The sequence below is a fragment of the Acinonyx jubatus genome, chromosome A1 (genome assembly GCF_027475565.1).
Source record: "Acinonyx jubatus isolate Ajub_Pintada_27869175 chromosome A1, VMU_Ajub_asm_v1.0, whole genome shotgun sequence".
Lineage (NCBI taxonomy): Eukaryota > Metazoa > Chordata > Mammalia > Carnivora > Felidae > Acinonyx > Acinonyx jubatus.
The window spans coordinates 189,592,253-189,609,752 of record NC_069380.1 but is presented as its reverse complement, the minus strand read 5'-3'; positions in this window follow the sequence as shown (position 1 = coordinate 189,609,752).

The following is a 17,500-nucleotide window of genomic DNA, read 5'->3' as shown; positions in this document are numbered from 1 at the left end:
ATGAAACTGAAGGTCAAGAAATTATGAAACCTGCCCAAGGCAGTAAATGCAACAGGGGGAATATTTTGAAACAAAATGTTGACTGCGCTTTTTTCCTTGGCAGTGCCCTATGGTTTGCTGATGCCCAACAAGCCCGGAGTCACTCACCCACGTCCGGTGGGAGATGGGGGCGTTAGGAGTGCTATAGCAGAAATGCAAAGACAAAAGAATGAGTTCATCAGCTGCTGACATTTAGCCTGAGATTTGGGGATAATGAAGTAATTAATTAATTATAGGCGTATCAAGAGGACAACTTGGAAGATTTAGATCACGGTTGCTTTCATGGAGTGGAGAAGAAAACTCTTACACCTGTTGACTAGGTTGTTTGACATCCGGCCTCAGGTTAGGATGAGGTTAGGGCAAAGTGTGATCAGGAGAACAGAAGGATCTTCTCCTCTGGCCAGGGCTTTTGTGGGGAGAAGTGGCAAGAGAGTCAGGGCCGGGCACGTGGGCCCGAGTCTCCCCTCTTGGACTTTGGGCTGGACAGAGTGGGGGTGGTGGGGTTAGTTGAGGAGGCAAGTAGGTCAGAGGCTTTGGACGTGAGGCACATTTGGGGCTCGGGGAAGAGACTGCTTCCAGGTTGCCCTGCTCTACGCTGGGGGACAACCATACCAAGGGAAGCTTGGCAGCCCAGCATGGTTAAGCAGAGAGAAGGCCAATGTTTAGCTTTCTAAGTCACCTTCAGTGTCCTTGCAGTGCGGCGGGACCCCCAGCATTTCTGCATGCGCCCAAGAGTGTGCCCAAGTGGTCCGTGGTCTGGGGGCCATCAGCCTGCATGACAGAGGATGGAGGTGGATTGCCTACTTCTGGGATCTGGATGGAAGACGTGATTGGGATTCAGCAGCTTTAGCAAGAGATGGGGTGAGAATCCCTCTAGGTCATCATCAATGAGACCAGACACGGATGGGTCAGGCACTGATGTCAGCAGTAGCAGAACATGCAAGGGACAGAACTGGTAACAACTGTGAGGTTCCCAAGTGGCTGGCTAATGTCCAAAGTCAGCATGAGACCAGGGGTACTCTTGCCCCAGGGCCGGGGTTAAAGTGATGGTGGCAAGGTGCCTCGGTCACGCAAATTTAGGAGGCACTTCTCCAAGTTTACATAAATCCACCTCCCATATTCCTGGTCAATGTCTTGGGAGGCAGTGGAAATCTATGGCAGAACATCTATATTTAAAGTGAATGCGGGGCGCCTGGGTGGCTCAGTTGGTTAAGCATCTGACTTCAGCTCAGGTCATGATCTCACAGTTCATGAGTTTGAGCCCCACATCAGGCTCTGCACGTTCAGCACAGACTCCGCTTTGGATCCTTTGTCCCTCCCTCTCTCTGCCCCTCCCTCCCTCCCTCCCTCCCTTTCCCTCTCAAAAATAAATAAACGTTGAAAAAAAAAAGTGAATGAAACTTACCTAAGGAATTGTAAAGTACTGTATCTGTGTAGGCTTGCTGGAGTAGAGGACATCGAGAGTTTGTTGTTTGTTTGTCTGCTTACTTCCTACTACCCTGGTCCTGTGCTCCTTAGTGCGTGAAAGAGCAGGTCTGTTAGGGAAATGGATAAAGAAACACCATTTCCGTGGCACGTGGGAGAGCAATGTGACCTATTGACTTATCACTAGTGAGTTGTGGGGCTGGGATATGAAACCACATTTGCCTGAATCCAGAGCTCACTGTTCGGAGATTAGTAATAACAATAACTAACATGTTTCGAGAGCTTAGTATGTGCCAGGCACCGTTCTAGCTGCTTTATCTGTGTTAACCCACAGAATCTTCACGTTACCCTATGTAGTATTATGTGCTATTCTTGTTTTACAGAGGAAGAAACGGAGACACAGAGAGGTACCGTACTTCCCCAAGGTCACACAGCCTATAAACGGTGGTGAGCCAAGTCCTTTGGGTGTGGAGTCCACTCTCAGGAGCCGGCATAAAGGCAGCCAACTTACCCGGTATCATCTTTTGTTGTCTAGCACTTCTCACTCGGACAGGAGGCAGAGTTGCCAGTTTCCAGCCGGGGTAATCACGATGCTGACAGCAACTTGAAAGTGCCAGAACGGCTCTGATCATGGGGAATAGAACTTTAGGGTGTGCAGAGGCCTGCAGGGAGGCATCTTGGAGGATACTACATATCACGTCAAGGAGTTTGGTGGGAAAAGTTAAATAAAGATAAATCAGAGCTCAAAAAGAAAAGAAAAGAAATGGAAGACATAGTTGAAGTTGACAATGTGTTTAATAGTTAGTTTTCAGTATAATTTTGTCTGGATTTTGAAGAAAATAAAAAGCTGTGGATTGTGTCAGCTTTCTTAAAGTCCCATAACCATGTCCTTCTTGCCATCAATTCTCATTACAGGTTGGTTGAACCCAAAGAAAATGCCAGTTTTGCTAATTACTAAAGATATTTAAAGAATAATCTTCATCGTACGGTGTTAGATGAAGCAAGTAAGTGGTGGCAGAGATTGATTAATGGCCAAAGCCAACTTGAGGTAATCAATCACAAAAGTCATTTATTCCAGAGCATTCAACAGAGAAATGTTTTCTAAAATGTGGCCTCTGAGATGGTTTTAGGTCATATCCGAAATGAATATTTTAATTGCAGTAGTTATAATTTTTATTTTATTAGAGGAATATTGATTTCCTACTTATGGGAACAGCATACTGAAAGTTAAGTAAAAGTCAAGTTGATTTACAGAAAATATTAAATAATAACACAACATACCAAAATATGGGAAAATCACAAAGGTGGTATATAAATGACTAAGGTTTGGGGAACACTGTATTAATGCAACAAAGACCAGCCAGTTATATAATAACTCAAAAGTGAAGATAAGAGGTTTTATTCCCTTCGTTCCCTACTCTCACCTTTTATTCGGGGTTTGCTATTTATCAGGACTGTACCAAATATTTTACCTATATTAGATCATTTTCTCTTATAGCATTTGTCATCTGAGAATCACTTTCTTCTTATTCCTCACAGCATTACAGCAGAACCCTGATCTTACTGGGGTGGTAATGACTTCCAGTGGAAAGACTGCATTCCCAGGTTGCTTTGCAACCAGAATCATGTGACTGTTCTAACAGATGAGCTGTAAGAGAGAGTGCTGTGTGGAACCTTTAAGACTGGCTGCACAGAGGGAGCTAACTCAGGTGGAAGAAGTGCCCATTTGTCCTTCCCTTTTCCTCTTTCCTGTTGCCTGGAATGCCTTTGTGATGGCTGGCAATCCAGTAGCCATCTTGGAACACGAGTTAGGTTTGAGGATGGAAGCAAAATGCTAGGATAGTGGGATGGTGGAGTGGAAAGAGAGAAGCCACAAGACGACCTGGTGACCATGGAGCTGTACCTTCTCCTGAGTGTCTACTTCAGATCTCTTTTACCTGAGAGATAAACTCCATCTTTAAAGCTTTCATTATTTGGGGGTTTTGGCCAAAACAGCCAAACTTAATACTAACTGAGAGAAGATGAAATATCAGTTTGGAGTGCTTTTGGATGGAGGTACCAGTAAATAAAACTTCTGGAAGCTTAAACCTAGGGTTTTATTTTTCTCACTTAAAACAGTGAAGAATTATGTGGCTGTTCAATGATGCCATTCAGAGTTCAAATTTTCTCTAGCCTTCTGTTCTCCACCCTTAGCCTGCTGGCTTTTATCCTCATGCCTGACACCTCATGGCTGCAAGCTGGCCGCTGTAGCTCCAGGCTTCATGTCCACACAGCAGGCAAGAAAGAGATGGACGAGCCAAAGTTCTGCTCCTTACGAGGTGTTACCTTTTTATTTGGAAAAGAAATTGCTCCCCAGCAGAGTTCCCTAACATCCCATTATTACAGAACTGTGTCTTCCAGATTCTGGATGTGTGGTGGGATCCACCCTTCTGAAACTGAGGGATTTCGGTTAACTGCTGAAATATATTGGCTTCTGTTATATTGGCTTCTGTAGAGAAGAAGGAAATGGGGGAGGATGTGGGTGGGCCATGGGCTGTGAGGAAACCAAGTCCTAGAGAGGAGCTGACATGCTAATGTTACACAGCTGGCTGGTAGAAGGTCAAACACTGAAGCCTGGGATCTTGACCACTTTGGTAATCTGCTCTCGGAAGACCTTAAAGATCTTAGCTTCCCCTTCCTCAAATTTTATCTTTACACGTTATTAGGAATTTTACACAGGAAGTTCTAACTTAAAAGGTATATGGGACTAGAGAGACCTGTGAGACCACTTCCAATGTGAACTTACAGAGAAGCTCTGTCTAAAAGAAATTTTTCTTTAAAGTTTATTTAGTTATTTCGAGAGAGACAGAGACACCGTGAGTGGGGGTGGGGCAGACAGAGAGGGAGACAGAATTCCAAGCAGGCTCTGCGCTGTCAGCACAGAGCCCGACAACACGGGGCTCGAACCCACAAAACCGTGAGATCATGACCTGAGCTGAAACCAAGCATCAGACACTTAACCAGCTGAGCTGCCCAGATGCCCCTAAGAGAAATTTTAAAATAATGGAAATGTTCTATGTTACTGTGTTTAATATGGTAGCCACTAGCCATGGCTCTGGGAATCTGAAATACGGCATTTGTGACTAAAGGACTGAATACTTAATTTTATTCCATTTTAATTAATGTAAATGAAAATGGCTACACCTAACTCAAAGTATTGCTTCCCAGAATACCCGAGATGCTAAGAATCAACAACATTCCACTCCCAAGACCGATCTTTTTTGTTTTTAGGAATTGAAGGCCCATTGTTGCTTTGCATAAAGTGGGGTTAAAGGCCAGTGTAAGTAGTTATTTTACGGAAGAAGTTCAGTGTAGACACAATCATGTTATAAACGTTGATACAAAGGATTGGCATGTGAGAATTATGGAGCTCCAAGTTTCCTTATACTTCTAGCAAGTCAGGCTTGCTTTTCTGAAGGTGCAGGGGGACAGGTGTTCTGGCCCGATGTAAGAAGAAAGCTGCGGTGAGCAGAGCTGGCCCACAGTGCCATGGGTTAGCAGGCAGAAGCAGTAAGGCTCCTAGTAGTTCCCAGGCAGGTCTGCTGGTACCACTTTTTAGCTGCAGAAGCCTATAATGCCTTCCCTGTCAGTCAGTGGTAAGTTCAAATCTTTATCTTCCAGGACACAGTTTGCCTAAACGCTTTGCCCTGATATTGTTATCTAAAGAGAGGACAATATTTTAAGATGTGTCCATCTTACAGCAACTGGGGATGAATCCTACCTCTGAAAAGCGGGAGATTTTGTCTTTTTGCATCTGTTAATTTGGTTCAGGAGGCAAGAGCCTGCTAATCTGGATACTTTAGTTTCTTAAGGTTAGGTTACTGATCTACAGACCTACATCAGAGAAAGAAGACAGATCTATTTTAATGTATCAGCATTGCCGGTGTCCTAAGCCCATTCCCTTCTAGTGACAACAGTAACAAGAGATTGATGATTCCCAAGAGTCGGGGGTGGGTGGGGGGACTATGTCTGCCTTGCCATTCTCTGTTGCAGAAAAGAAGCCTGGGCATCTATTGTGGGAATCCCTGCTCTCGGTCTTCGTGTGGATTTTCTGGGAACACTTCATCACCTGACTTCCATAATTAGCATTTAGAAAACTCCAGACAGCATGTAAAACTAGCTAAATGGAATCATTTTGCTTGATGTCTCTAAGGGTCATGGCACAGATATTTTCACAGCACTTATGTTTGTTCTGCTTTGTGGTACCACATTTTCTACTTAAGAAAAACATTTTTTAAATGTTTATTTTTGAGAGACACAGAAGGAGAGACAGAGCACGAGTCAGGGAGGGGCGGAGAGAGAGGGAGACACAGAATCTGAAGCAGGCTCCAGGCTCTGAGCTGTCAGCACAGAGCCCGATGCGGGGCTCAAACCCATGAGCCGCGAGACCATTACCTGAGCTGAAGTTGGACGTGTAACTGACTGAGCCACCCAGGTGACCCCCAGATTTTCTACTTTGATGTGTCCCATGGAGGACATGATTGGCTGAAGGATCTCTGAGCTTCTCTGTGTGCCATGATAAACTGGCACAAGAAATCAGGAGCAGGAACTACAGAAGGGGGCTTTTCTCACCCCTGGGGTTAGGCTGCCTGGCATTCTTCTGCTCTGAGTTACATCACCTGTTAACACTTTGGTTGGCGCTTTGGCCCTTCAGCATTCCCCAAGCTCTGCACCTTTCCTGTGCTGTTCCTCCTACTAGAACAGGCATCATCCCCACAGCAACCCGGTCTGCTTCTCCGGAGCCAGGTGCGAACATCCGGGCCTCTTAATTTCTGCAGGGCCTCCACACGGAAGTTCTCAATTAGCACAAGGTGTGCATCTCTTGTTGGTGTCCGGCCTTAACTTTCTATTCTTGATCACTTTGGTCTTATTTGGGAGTCTCAGGATAAAGGCAGTCAATCCCATCAGCTTTTCCTGTCCCCTAATTGCAGAAACAGCCCTGTTCCTGTGTGACTAAATCACTGAGTGCAAACTCAGCTCTCAACAGGAGTGGGTGCTCGCGTGTGCTAATTTGCAAGCATGCTCCCTTTTCTTCTCAAATGCTATCGATATATGCATGTTGTCACCCTGCGTATTCATTTTGGGCACAAACCCTCACTCAAGATGCAAGATCTTAGATGACAAACAGCCCAGGATGGGAGTTGTTAATGATGTCTGTGTTTAAAAATAATAATGATTATTTGGTAAATCCCAACACTAAAGTTGAAAAACTTTCTTTGCCCTCTACCTTAAAATTAAGAAACAGATGGCCATCTGCAGCCATATATTTCTTGTTGTTGCAAGTAAATGCAGCCACAGGAGCTTATTTTATGCTAAAAGCCTCCATCTGCTAGATGTAATCTTTTCCTACCTGTGGAAAAATGAATAAAATAAGAAGGACCCGCTTGCTTCTGACCTTGACTCTCAGACAGATTATGCATCTAAGATACTTTCCTTTTTTTCTGTGACAGGTGTTAACTCTGAAATGATAGCACTGCAGACTTTTGACAGTTTCATCCTTTTACCTAAATGGGAGCAAATTTGGCTTAATAATATTTCTGGTTGGCATATGTTTTGCAGCAACACAGGGAGTGGATTTCCCTTTAATGAGCAATATACATCGTGTAATTCACAGCAGCTTTCCTTTTTTTTGTAAAAATGCCCGAGCATCCTTTGCCTCTCTCTTTACCAAGCAGCAATGAGAAATCATTATAAATAATGTGGTCTTAAAAAATCCTCCCATGTGTCAAGAATCTGTGTATGCACTGGAGGGGAGGGGAAGTAAACAGAACGAATCACTGCGAATGTGCTGACTCCCACGTTCCCATCGTTCCAGCCCCAGCCCCAGTGCCCCATGGCTATCTACCTTCTCTTCCCGCCTTCCTTTCGCTACGATCACCCCGACACTATTCTGCCAGGGCTGTGTGTTATGTGGCACTATTCTGCCAGGGCCGGTGGTTATGGGCAATGCGAGTGCTATTTAGACAGAATTCGTTGTCATCCAGGCCTGTTGCTTCCACTGCTCCTCAGCTCTTTAGAAAGTGGGAGCTGAAGAGGGACCTTAGAGGCTACGCTCCTCATTTTAGAAGGAAAAAAAAAACAAAACCCAAGGCCAGAAGATGGACTGACAGCCCAAGGCTGAACCAGAACTGGACAAAGGCTCTTGTTTTCTCTGACCCGCTGACGAGGAGAATCCCACGGGGAAACAACCCGAGTTTTAAGGTTTGCACGGAAAACGAGGCGGCCTGATGCCACACTGGGGGATTTTCGTGAAGTTCCTCGGTGTTGACCTTGGGCAAAATGGAATGCAGGAGACCGCTTGTTCGATAGGAGGGAAAAACGAGCGATTTAGGCGTGACTTCAAGATAGTTTTATTGTGGAAGCGCGGTCCTGCTCTATTTTTCAGCGTAATCACTTCCTAACCCCACCACGTGTTTATTCTAGTGATGGGCAAGCTGTGTGTTGTTATGAAGGCAAAGCAACATGTCAACAAAGCGAGATGGGGAAAAGAGAGGAGGAATAATGGAGCCGCCACATGCTTGAAGTGGGAAGACTCCGGGCGGTGTCAGAAACTGGCAGCGTGATCCTGAGCAAGTTACTTCATCTTGCAAGGCCTGGGCAAGATGTGGCCCTGGACCAGCATTGTTGTCACCACCTGGGCGCTCCTTGGAAATACACATTCTCAGACCGTCCTCTCGGGCCCACCAGTTAGAAGCTCTGGGGGGGGGGGGGGGCGGGGGGCGGTGGGAGCCAGCGATCCGTGTTTTAACCAGCCCTCCAGGTGATCCTGCTCTGCTCACGCTCACGTTTGGGAACAGGTGTGAATAATCGCGTTGTAGAAGCTCCAAGCTCAGACGCCAGCGTTCAGGCGACAGAAGCACCCCAACAGCTAGATCTTCCTGGTCTCAGGGGTCACTTCCAAATGGCACATCCGCGATCCCCAGAGCCTACCTGATTTTGTACACTGCTCCCTGCATCTCTGTGTCGCTTAACGCTCTCTGCAACGGAGAAATCGGGTATCAGGTTACCTTTCAGACTGCAAGGGGACCGTGTTACAAAGCTTCCGGGCAGTAGTCCCGAGCGGGAGCTCTGGTTTTAGATCCCGGGAACCGAGGGCTGGAGTCATGGGTTTTCAATATGTACATCTCCTTGCTGGAAAACGCACGTTTGTGTCGGCTATCAAGTCTTTTGGTCGTCTTGAGTTTTTTATTTTATTGATTGATTGATTGGTCTCTGAGATGGAGAGAGACTGAGAGACATTGCCTGATGGTCTGAGCAGGGGCTCTGGCTTCACGCTGCTTGCTTTCCCCTGGAGCTCCACCATTTCCAGCCTTGCGTAAGTTCTCTTTTGTTTCAGTCTGTTTCCCTTGTTGCAAATGGGGGAAGCACACAGTAGCTACTTTATGAATTCTTGTGAGGACTCCAAAGATACAGTTCGTGTCAACATGCTCAGCGCTGTGGGCTGCGTGTGTGGAGTACTAGGTAAATGTCAGTCCACTTGTCAGTGTTCCGGATTTCAAAAGAAAGTGATTTTTTTTTTCTGATAATAGACAATGGGGCGAATGATATGTAAATGGGAAGGAAAATGTAAACGATTTGGAAAATTCTTATATCTCAAAAGTGTCTTCTACAGACGACAATAGTCCAGTGGTTAATGATCTCAGAGAGCATAAGCAGTCAGATAGAACTGTTTCAAAAAGAGAAAGCAGATTAGCAGAGTTAATCCTTTACCGAGTGTTCTCTTTCTGTATTTCTCACCTTCCTGCAGTGCTAAATCCTTGTCCGGTTGTTTTAGATCAGGTCCAGAGTTCTCTGATTGGCTTCTCAGGTTAGGTGGCTTTCCTGTAATGTGTTTGAGCCACTCCCATAATTTCCTTTTGTAGCACTTGCTACTCTTGAAATAAATTGTTCATGGTTTGTTCTGTAAACTCCATGAGGGTGGGGGTCATGGTTGGTTCCTTGTCCTTATGGTTTAGCCTAGTGTTGGTTCAAATACAGTAGCTCAGACTCCCTGCTCCCGCCCCATGCTCAACCACATGCCGTGGCATAAATGTATCCTGATGAGTTCCAGGTGTGCTATTATTGATTATTGATTTCTCAGTCCTTGGGGCAGTCCGGGCAGAGATAAGGACTGCCAGAGGCCTAGCACCAGTCTCCTCCCACCTATAGTAGCTTCATCTGTTTACTCTAGTATGAAATAAAATCATCCAAGTGTGCTGTGATGTTAACAAGAGTGGGAAATACTGCACTATTTATTGCTTGGATAGAAGAATAACTAGGTAGATGATGGATAGATGGATGTTCCAACCAGTGAGAAGTTCTATTGATCTATTGACCAGTATGATAGACTGAGAGGTGTAGGTAGGACCCATCACAGAACAGACACAAGTGCCACTAAGACAATTCAAAACAAAATTGCACTGATAACTTGTTAGGCAAGGGAGACAGATCCATTAGGAAAGATATTCTGGTTTCCCCAAATAGAAAAGAGAACCAGACCCAGCCTGAGAAAGAAGTTCTGTCCAAGTAAGGTCCAAGTCTATGTGTCCATCTCTGATTGTATCGAGTGGACTGCAAACTTTCTGTTGAGATAGGCTGTTGGTTTTGTGTCGTGGACGCTGAGGATGTAGTCCTCAGTCATGTCCAGGAGGGTTAAAAGACTTTGGGTCATTAGTGGGCAACATGACACCTGCTTCTTGCAGGACTAGACAGAGTTTTTCTATTATCTGTCACCGTGCAAAGTCCCTTCCTTATCAACTTCATGTCAGCAAAATAGCCAAATAGCGTTGGTTGAGGGGAGGTGATTCTCGTTTGTTATTACCAGTGAAAATAATAACAGAAGGCTGTTGCTCTGTTTGTTGCTTTAGGAGTCCAACTTGGGAAACTGAGTTGCAGGTAATAAGTCAAGATGTCAGAGTTGTAATATTCAAGTAGAATCAGAGTGAAACAGAAGAACAAATTGCTGATTCCTCCTACTCCACCTTTCTCTACTTTGTATTTTCTCAAGGCAAACTAGCTTCGAAAGGCCATATATGTGCAAAGTGGCTTTCCTCTGATTTCTGAGTATTTTATGATGTCTCTGCTACACTGTGGAAGCTTGGGGGTAGCATACCTTATAAGATATATTAAATTTGGTGATTTAGGGTTATAAAGACTTGTGTTTAGGTTTGGTGTTGGTATAAGCCAGAGTTTGACTGAAACTTATTTGGTGGTGATGTGAATCATAAATGATGAGCAAGACCCCGAACGTATTACATATGAGAAAATGTCTTTCTCTTCCTTGAGTGGGTTGTCATGGTGATTGGTAGGGGTGGCAGCAATGAGGTTTGGCGACGATCGGGAGAAAGTATAATGTTGGGACTCTGAAAAATCTGAAATTATTCCTCTAGTGAGCTTTGGCTACCATGTCCCCTGTTGAAATTCTTGGAGTGTTTCGAGTCCAAAGTTCGTCTCCACTGTGTTGGCTTTAGGGGCCACAGCTACGGCAGAAAATGGATTCTGGATTTCTAAACAACAGCAATGACAAAAATGAATAGCTTAGGGATAGAATTGTAAACCCAACATGATCTCCTGTTGTTGCCCACATGAGCCAGTTACCTTACTTCGGCGTTCTTAGCCATTATTCCCCTCTCCCCTTTCTGTGGGGAATGCAGCGCTAGCAGGTGGAGAGTAACTGAAAATAATGAAGACAGCTGCCCATCATCTCTTCGTGGCAGGTCAGGAGAGAGGTGAATGCAACATACAGATAAAACCTTTCCGAGGAGCAACTTAATGGGGGGGTGAAGTATAATAAATAAAACACATAGTGGCAAGAAAGCATGACTTCTAGGGAGAAAAAAACCCAAAGAGACTCCAATGTGAGAATAAAATGAAAATGTCTTTCCAGAATGAGAGAACGCAAAGCAATTCAGAGAAAAAGTGGCCAAGGCAGACTTGAACCGCACTTCATAAATTCTTGTTATTATCTCACTGGATTCTTCTCGGAGCTCAACGTGCTTTCAGAGGTTCTGTCTGAAATTGTTTGTTAAGCAATCTTTACATAACCTCTTTATTTTATCTCCTGGGGGTCCTAAGCCACGCACGAGGTAGACAAGGGGGGGGAGGGAATCATTTATAATATTTTACAAGACAAGTTGCTAGATTTGTTTACCCTTCATTTACTTTTATGAAGTCTGTGGCTCTGACTGGGTATGGAGAAGGGGGTAAGACCAGGGAAATGGTCTCGTGATTCTTGTCCATTGATCCTGTTGCCTTTCTTTCTCTTTATTTTTCATATGGTCCCTTCCGTGAAGGAGTGAAATAATAGTGCCCCTCACCGGACAGCTTTATTTTGGTGAATAGTGAGTGTGATGGTGAGGATGTATTACCCAGAAAATTCTTGGGTCTTTTTAGGTCTCTCCCTCCGCCCCCCGCCAACTTATTGAAATGTAGTTTAATCCCCACACTGAGATTGATGGAGGAGTCTGGTGGTCTGCATTTTAAATAAGCACTGGAAATGTTCCTAACGCAGGTCGTCTAGGAACTATACCCGAGACCCGCTGGCATTGGAATGTGTCTGTGTAAGGCTCTGATGTGAGATACATACAGCTTGAATCTCTGTTGCTACCTTCTGAGCTGGAGTGAATTACTTGATCTCTCTGCACTTATTTCCTCCATGTGAAAAAGGGACGCTGCTGGTATTTATCCCGTAGAGTTGTATTTAACAAAATAATGCAGGAAAAATATTTAATGCACCATGATACAGAGTAAACCCTCAACAAGTGACAGTCAACACATATATTGTCAATGAGCTTGATGATCCTGTTTTTAGAGCCTTTTTACACCTTTGGATGGAAGGAAGGAAAGGGAACTTGAACTAGCTTAGGAGATGTTTTGTTCTGTTTTGGCCAACATAACAAAGATTCTCTGCTTGACCAAACCTGAGTTAAGCTCCTCATACCTTCTCCTGGGCCCGCCCATCTGTGGACTTCCTTGTAAAATCTAGTGTTAGTTAAAACCCTGCAAAGTACATTTAGAAGGAGTCCCCTATCCTCAATACCCGATCACCTTCAATATTTAATTGGGTTCCTCAACCTCTGTCATCCCCCAAGTGATGTCTCTCCATCCTGGCCTGTCCTGAGTAAAGAACTTGTTAGGCTGATTTAGCCTGATTCCCCTACCCTTGATATTTTCTCCTGGTATTTTTCCATCCAGTGATCCCCACACTGCTCCTTGGCTGGGAATTCCCATGAGTCCATGCTTTTTTCAGAAATGTGCCCAGTTCTAGATTGAGGTCTCTGTCCCCTGTTGAAGGAGTCTGGGATAAAATCTGTTTTTACTACTTTTGAGTTCTCTTTTTTCATTGACATGAATTATGGAAGGGGCAGGTGTAGAGGTGTAGAGGGTGATTAGCTATGGCGACTTGAGCTCTAAGTTCTCATTTCTCCTTTACTATCTTTGGTGTATCATCGTCTTCTGTTCCAGATAAGGCTTTTCTCCATGCAGGGGACAGTGTGCCCCGAGAGTGCTCTCTTCTCATAGCTTCCAGCTGGAGGGTAGGGGGAACTTTCCTACCAGCTCTAGCTAGAAAAACTAGTGGAAGGATTAATGGGCTCAACTGAAATTACATGCCAATCCCTGTACCAGGCTCAATTCTACCTGGGTCATGTTCTGTACCCCCAACAAAATGTTGGTGGGGAGGGACTCATGCTGGGCAAAGACACCGCCCCCCCCCCCCCCCACCGCCACTCGCCACCTATTTTTTCTGCTTTGGTTCATCCCTGTAATTTTGCATCTGTGATACAGACACATCCCAGACAACAAAGGCATCTCATCAGCATTGGGGATACAGCAAGATCTAAGCAGGTAGGGCCCCTGCCCTCATGGAGCTTCTAGTCTAGTAAGAAATGAACTTTCAGAGTGAAGAGATGAAACAGAATTATGACTCCAATCTCGGTCCTCCTGCAATAGTAGGAACTTAGGAGACAGTATAGTAAAACCAGGAAGGAGATCAACTGGAAATGAAAGTTAAGTTGAAAAAGAACCCCAGAGGAGGCGAAAGGGCACGCTAGGTACACAAACTTTGAGGTACTTAGAGTAATGCTGACTCCTTCCCACCCACCACCCCCATCACAAGGGAAGAATATATTCTTCCACGAACATCAGTAGTCTAGGTGGGTCTAACTTAGCTAATCAGACTCCTCTGCAGAATTTGATTAGGCATCCAGGGCTCAAATTTCTTATTTCTGTATTTAAAAATAAATGGGTTGATTTTCACTGTTCCAGTAAGAGAATCAGTAAGAGTAGCAAACTACTCAGTGATCACTTACTATTATGGGTGCTTTACGTTCATTTAATCTTCTCAGCACCCCCACGAGGTAGGTAATGTTTGTTATCTTCCTTACACAGATAAAGTAACTGGCACACAGAGGTTGAGGGAGCATAGCATTTATTGAATGCACATGATATGTAAGGCTCAGTGCTAAGTGGTTTTCGTGATGATAATTCATTGAATCCTCTTGATAACACGAAGAGGCGTATTTTTATACCCAGCTTAAGGAGGCACTGAGCCTTGGATAAGTTAAGGATTTGAAGTTCTATAAGGAGGACATATCAGTCTGGTCTTGGACCCAGTACATCTGACTTGATCTTGTTCTCTTAACCACTGAGCTCTGTTCCAATTTCCAGATTAGCTTGCAGAGCAAGTACATGCATTGTCCTTAAAATTGTCTTGGAAAATGTTTTTCCCGTTACAATCTTGTTGAAGGGAAGGAGTGCTGTCTAGGCCTTTCCTCTCTTACCTGTTATGGCTGTTCTACAAATCAAAGTTGCCCTGAGCTGCCCACATAGAAATGACTGAAAATATACAACGTTTGAAACAATTGGTTTTATATTCAATCATTGAAAAACACGGTCCCTAGTCTATGTACCAGGTACTGTTCTAGGCAGTGAGAAGTCCTAGCAGGTTCCCTCTGTAATTTCTTGCAGGTGGTTTCCATCACAGCAGTGATGACGATTTGTAATGCTTACTCATTCACTTGTTTATTGGTCCTCATATTAGAATATAAGCCCCAGGAGACAGATCCATTTTCTGTTGTGTTAACTTCTGTATCCCTAGAATTTAGATCAATGCTAGATGTGTTTTAGGTGCTCATTGAATATGTTTTGAATTAATAAATGAGCAAATAACAAATGAACTAATCACAAGTTTACTGGGTGGTAAGTAGGTCTTTCCTGTGTGTGTGAATTCGATGATTGTTTTTAAACACCGCTTCTTTCGTTACCCTTTGTGTATTGCATTCACCTGTGACTTCTGGCCATGGGGAGTAACTGAGCAGAGACCAGAAGATGAACATTTAGCCTGGGATTATGGAAACTGATGCAGTGGCAGCATAGGGAGCCAGCATTAATCAGAAGTTACAGTCCAAAAAGTAACTGACCAAGGGGACTTGGGTATAGTTTCCTTTTAGCTAGGGCTCCAAAGTCCCTTCAGTGCAGAAAAAGTGTGGTTACTTTCTTCTGCGTATAATGGACCATCAGGTGTCAGGTATGGATCTCTCAGTTGGAAGAAGCAGTCGCCTGTCTCTGGTCATGTTCAATGAATGCTAAATCCCCTCTAAACAACCTGGTCTCCAAGCTTGTTTATTTTCTTGCTGTAAGACTGGCAAATATTTCTCCTGCTTGGGGGCAAAAAACTCAGAATGTGAAAGAGGGGGAAAATCAAAATGCATTGGCTAAATAGTTAAAAAAAATTATCATGGATGGACTGCTGAAGGCACTTTATCATAGGAAGAGAGGGTGTGTTCAGGCATAAGATAGTGTGCCAAGGACATTTCCTTTGTTGTTGACCTGGAAAGAATGCATGATGTGTGGAAAGCCCAGACAGGAGGTCAGCAACATTTTTCCGTGAAGGGCCAAGTAGTGATGATTTGAAATTTTGTGGATTACGCTGTCACAGTACTCAGTTCTGCTATTGCGGTGTAAAAACAGCCATAGATAGCCCTGCAGGGAAGGAGCATGGCTATGTTCCAATAAAACTTTATTACAAAACCAGGTGTCAACCTCTGGCCTAGAATGGTGTTTTGGCATTTAACTTAAGATTCTAGAACCTGGAAACCTAAACCCTCTCTCATCACCATACAGACAGTAAATACACCCTTTTGAAGTGGTAAATAAATACACCTTGTCAGAACCCCCAGTCTAACGCCCAGTTCTAACCCACCTTAGCTACTTCAATCAGGGTCACATGAGCATGCATTGAAAACTAGGTGTATCTAGCTTAAACTTCAAGAACTTAAAAACAAAAACAAAAAACGCTTCAATCCTATCCTAGCCCTCTCAGAAGCCAACTTGGAGTTCTCACTGTTGAAAGATGCAGATCTCAGCTACAAAGACCCAAGATCAAAGCTTGGAAGTAAATTCCCTTCAGAAAGGGCTCAGAGCTGCATTAAAAATTGCCAAGCTTCGTCCACGTCACCCTCCCAGAAGAACTCACTGGCCTAGTGCCACCTTCCCCCAGAGGCCAGTCTGGCCTTGGGCCATCCATCTCTGCTTGCTAAAGCCAGGCTCCACAAATCACATGGCTTCTCATTGACTTTCTGCCAGGGCGAGGTAACCAAAGCTCTTTAAGCTGAGAGGTGTGGCACGTAGCTCCTTTTTGCCCATCTGCTCTAATGGGAACTGCCAGGTCAAGAGCACCCAAGAGGGCACAAGCCCAGAGAAGATAAGCCTATATGGTGTCCCTTCTGTGCTCCATGCACTGTGGTAGACCTTTAGAATGACCAGGTGGATAAGAGCATATCTGGAATCCTCTGGCCTTTACGGTGTGCACGGACTTCTATACTGTGAATCCTTGATAACAGTGGAAGGTACATCTGTACTTGGGTCAGCTGACGGTAGGGAGCCTGGCCCATGCTACATTAAAGCCCAAAAGGACTTCTACAAGAGCAGGTTTAATTAAATGAAATATGTCTTTGGCTTCTCCTCTGCTAGGCTCACTTGTCCTCAGTGACTTCCACGGATCCTAGTCTCTTCTTTATGGCTGGTAAGAGACTTTCTTCTCAGGAGGAGATAGGAGTCAGAACTTGTAAAAGCATGGCTCTTCGGTTCTTTGTCTTGGAGAAATGCCATTTTTTCCTTACTCGAAGATAGTTTGTCTGTAGTCTGGCATTAGTTAGAGCAGCAGTGGTGTACTTCACTTAGGCAGTTGACCATATGGGTGCCAACTTTCACCTCCTTCAACTTCGAGGTATAGTTTTCAAGTAGGTCTTTTTACCTAATAGTTTATTTTACTGGTCACATCTAATCTTTATAAAACAAAGCCATAAGTTATTCCCTTCAAATGGATACATTTATCAAATTATATTTGAACATCAACCATCCTGTGGTCTTCCCAAATTCAAATGGATACATTTATCAAATTATATTTGAACATCAACCATTGTGGTCTTCCCAAATTGTCCCAATCCCTGGAATACCTTTATGAATATGTTTACAAGGTTCCTACTAGGCTAATCTTTGACTTTGGCCTGAAATGGCTCCCACAGGCCAAACAGTGACAGATGGACAAATGTCATTCTCCAGTGAGCCTGGTCACTTGAGTACATGAAGCCCACAGGTAGTAGTTCTCCACAGCATCCTGTATTCTCCCAACTCCAATGCATGTCCTGTTTGCTATCGGTCCTTACTCCCTTCTGTTTCCTCATTGAACTATAAACTCTGTGAGACCAGGGCTTTATGTTTGTGTAGTATATATGTTTCTGGGTAGCTCTACAGAAGTCTTGAGTTATTAATGCATTCATAAGGTCAATGTGTGGTACACACTGGCATTGGAATTCATGGTCTGGGTACTAACTTTCTTTAGTCTAGCTCTGGATTCAAAAACCTATCCAAAATCTATAAAGAACTGACCAGACTCAACACCTAAAAAATAAATAATCCGGTGAACAAATGGGCAAAAGACATGAATAGGCACTTTTCCAAAGAAGACATCCAGATGGCTAACAGACACATGAAAAGATGCTCAACATCACTCATCACC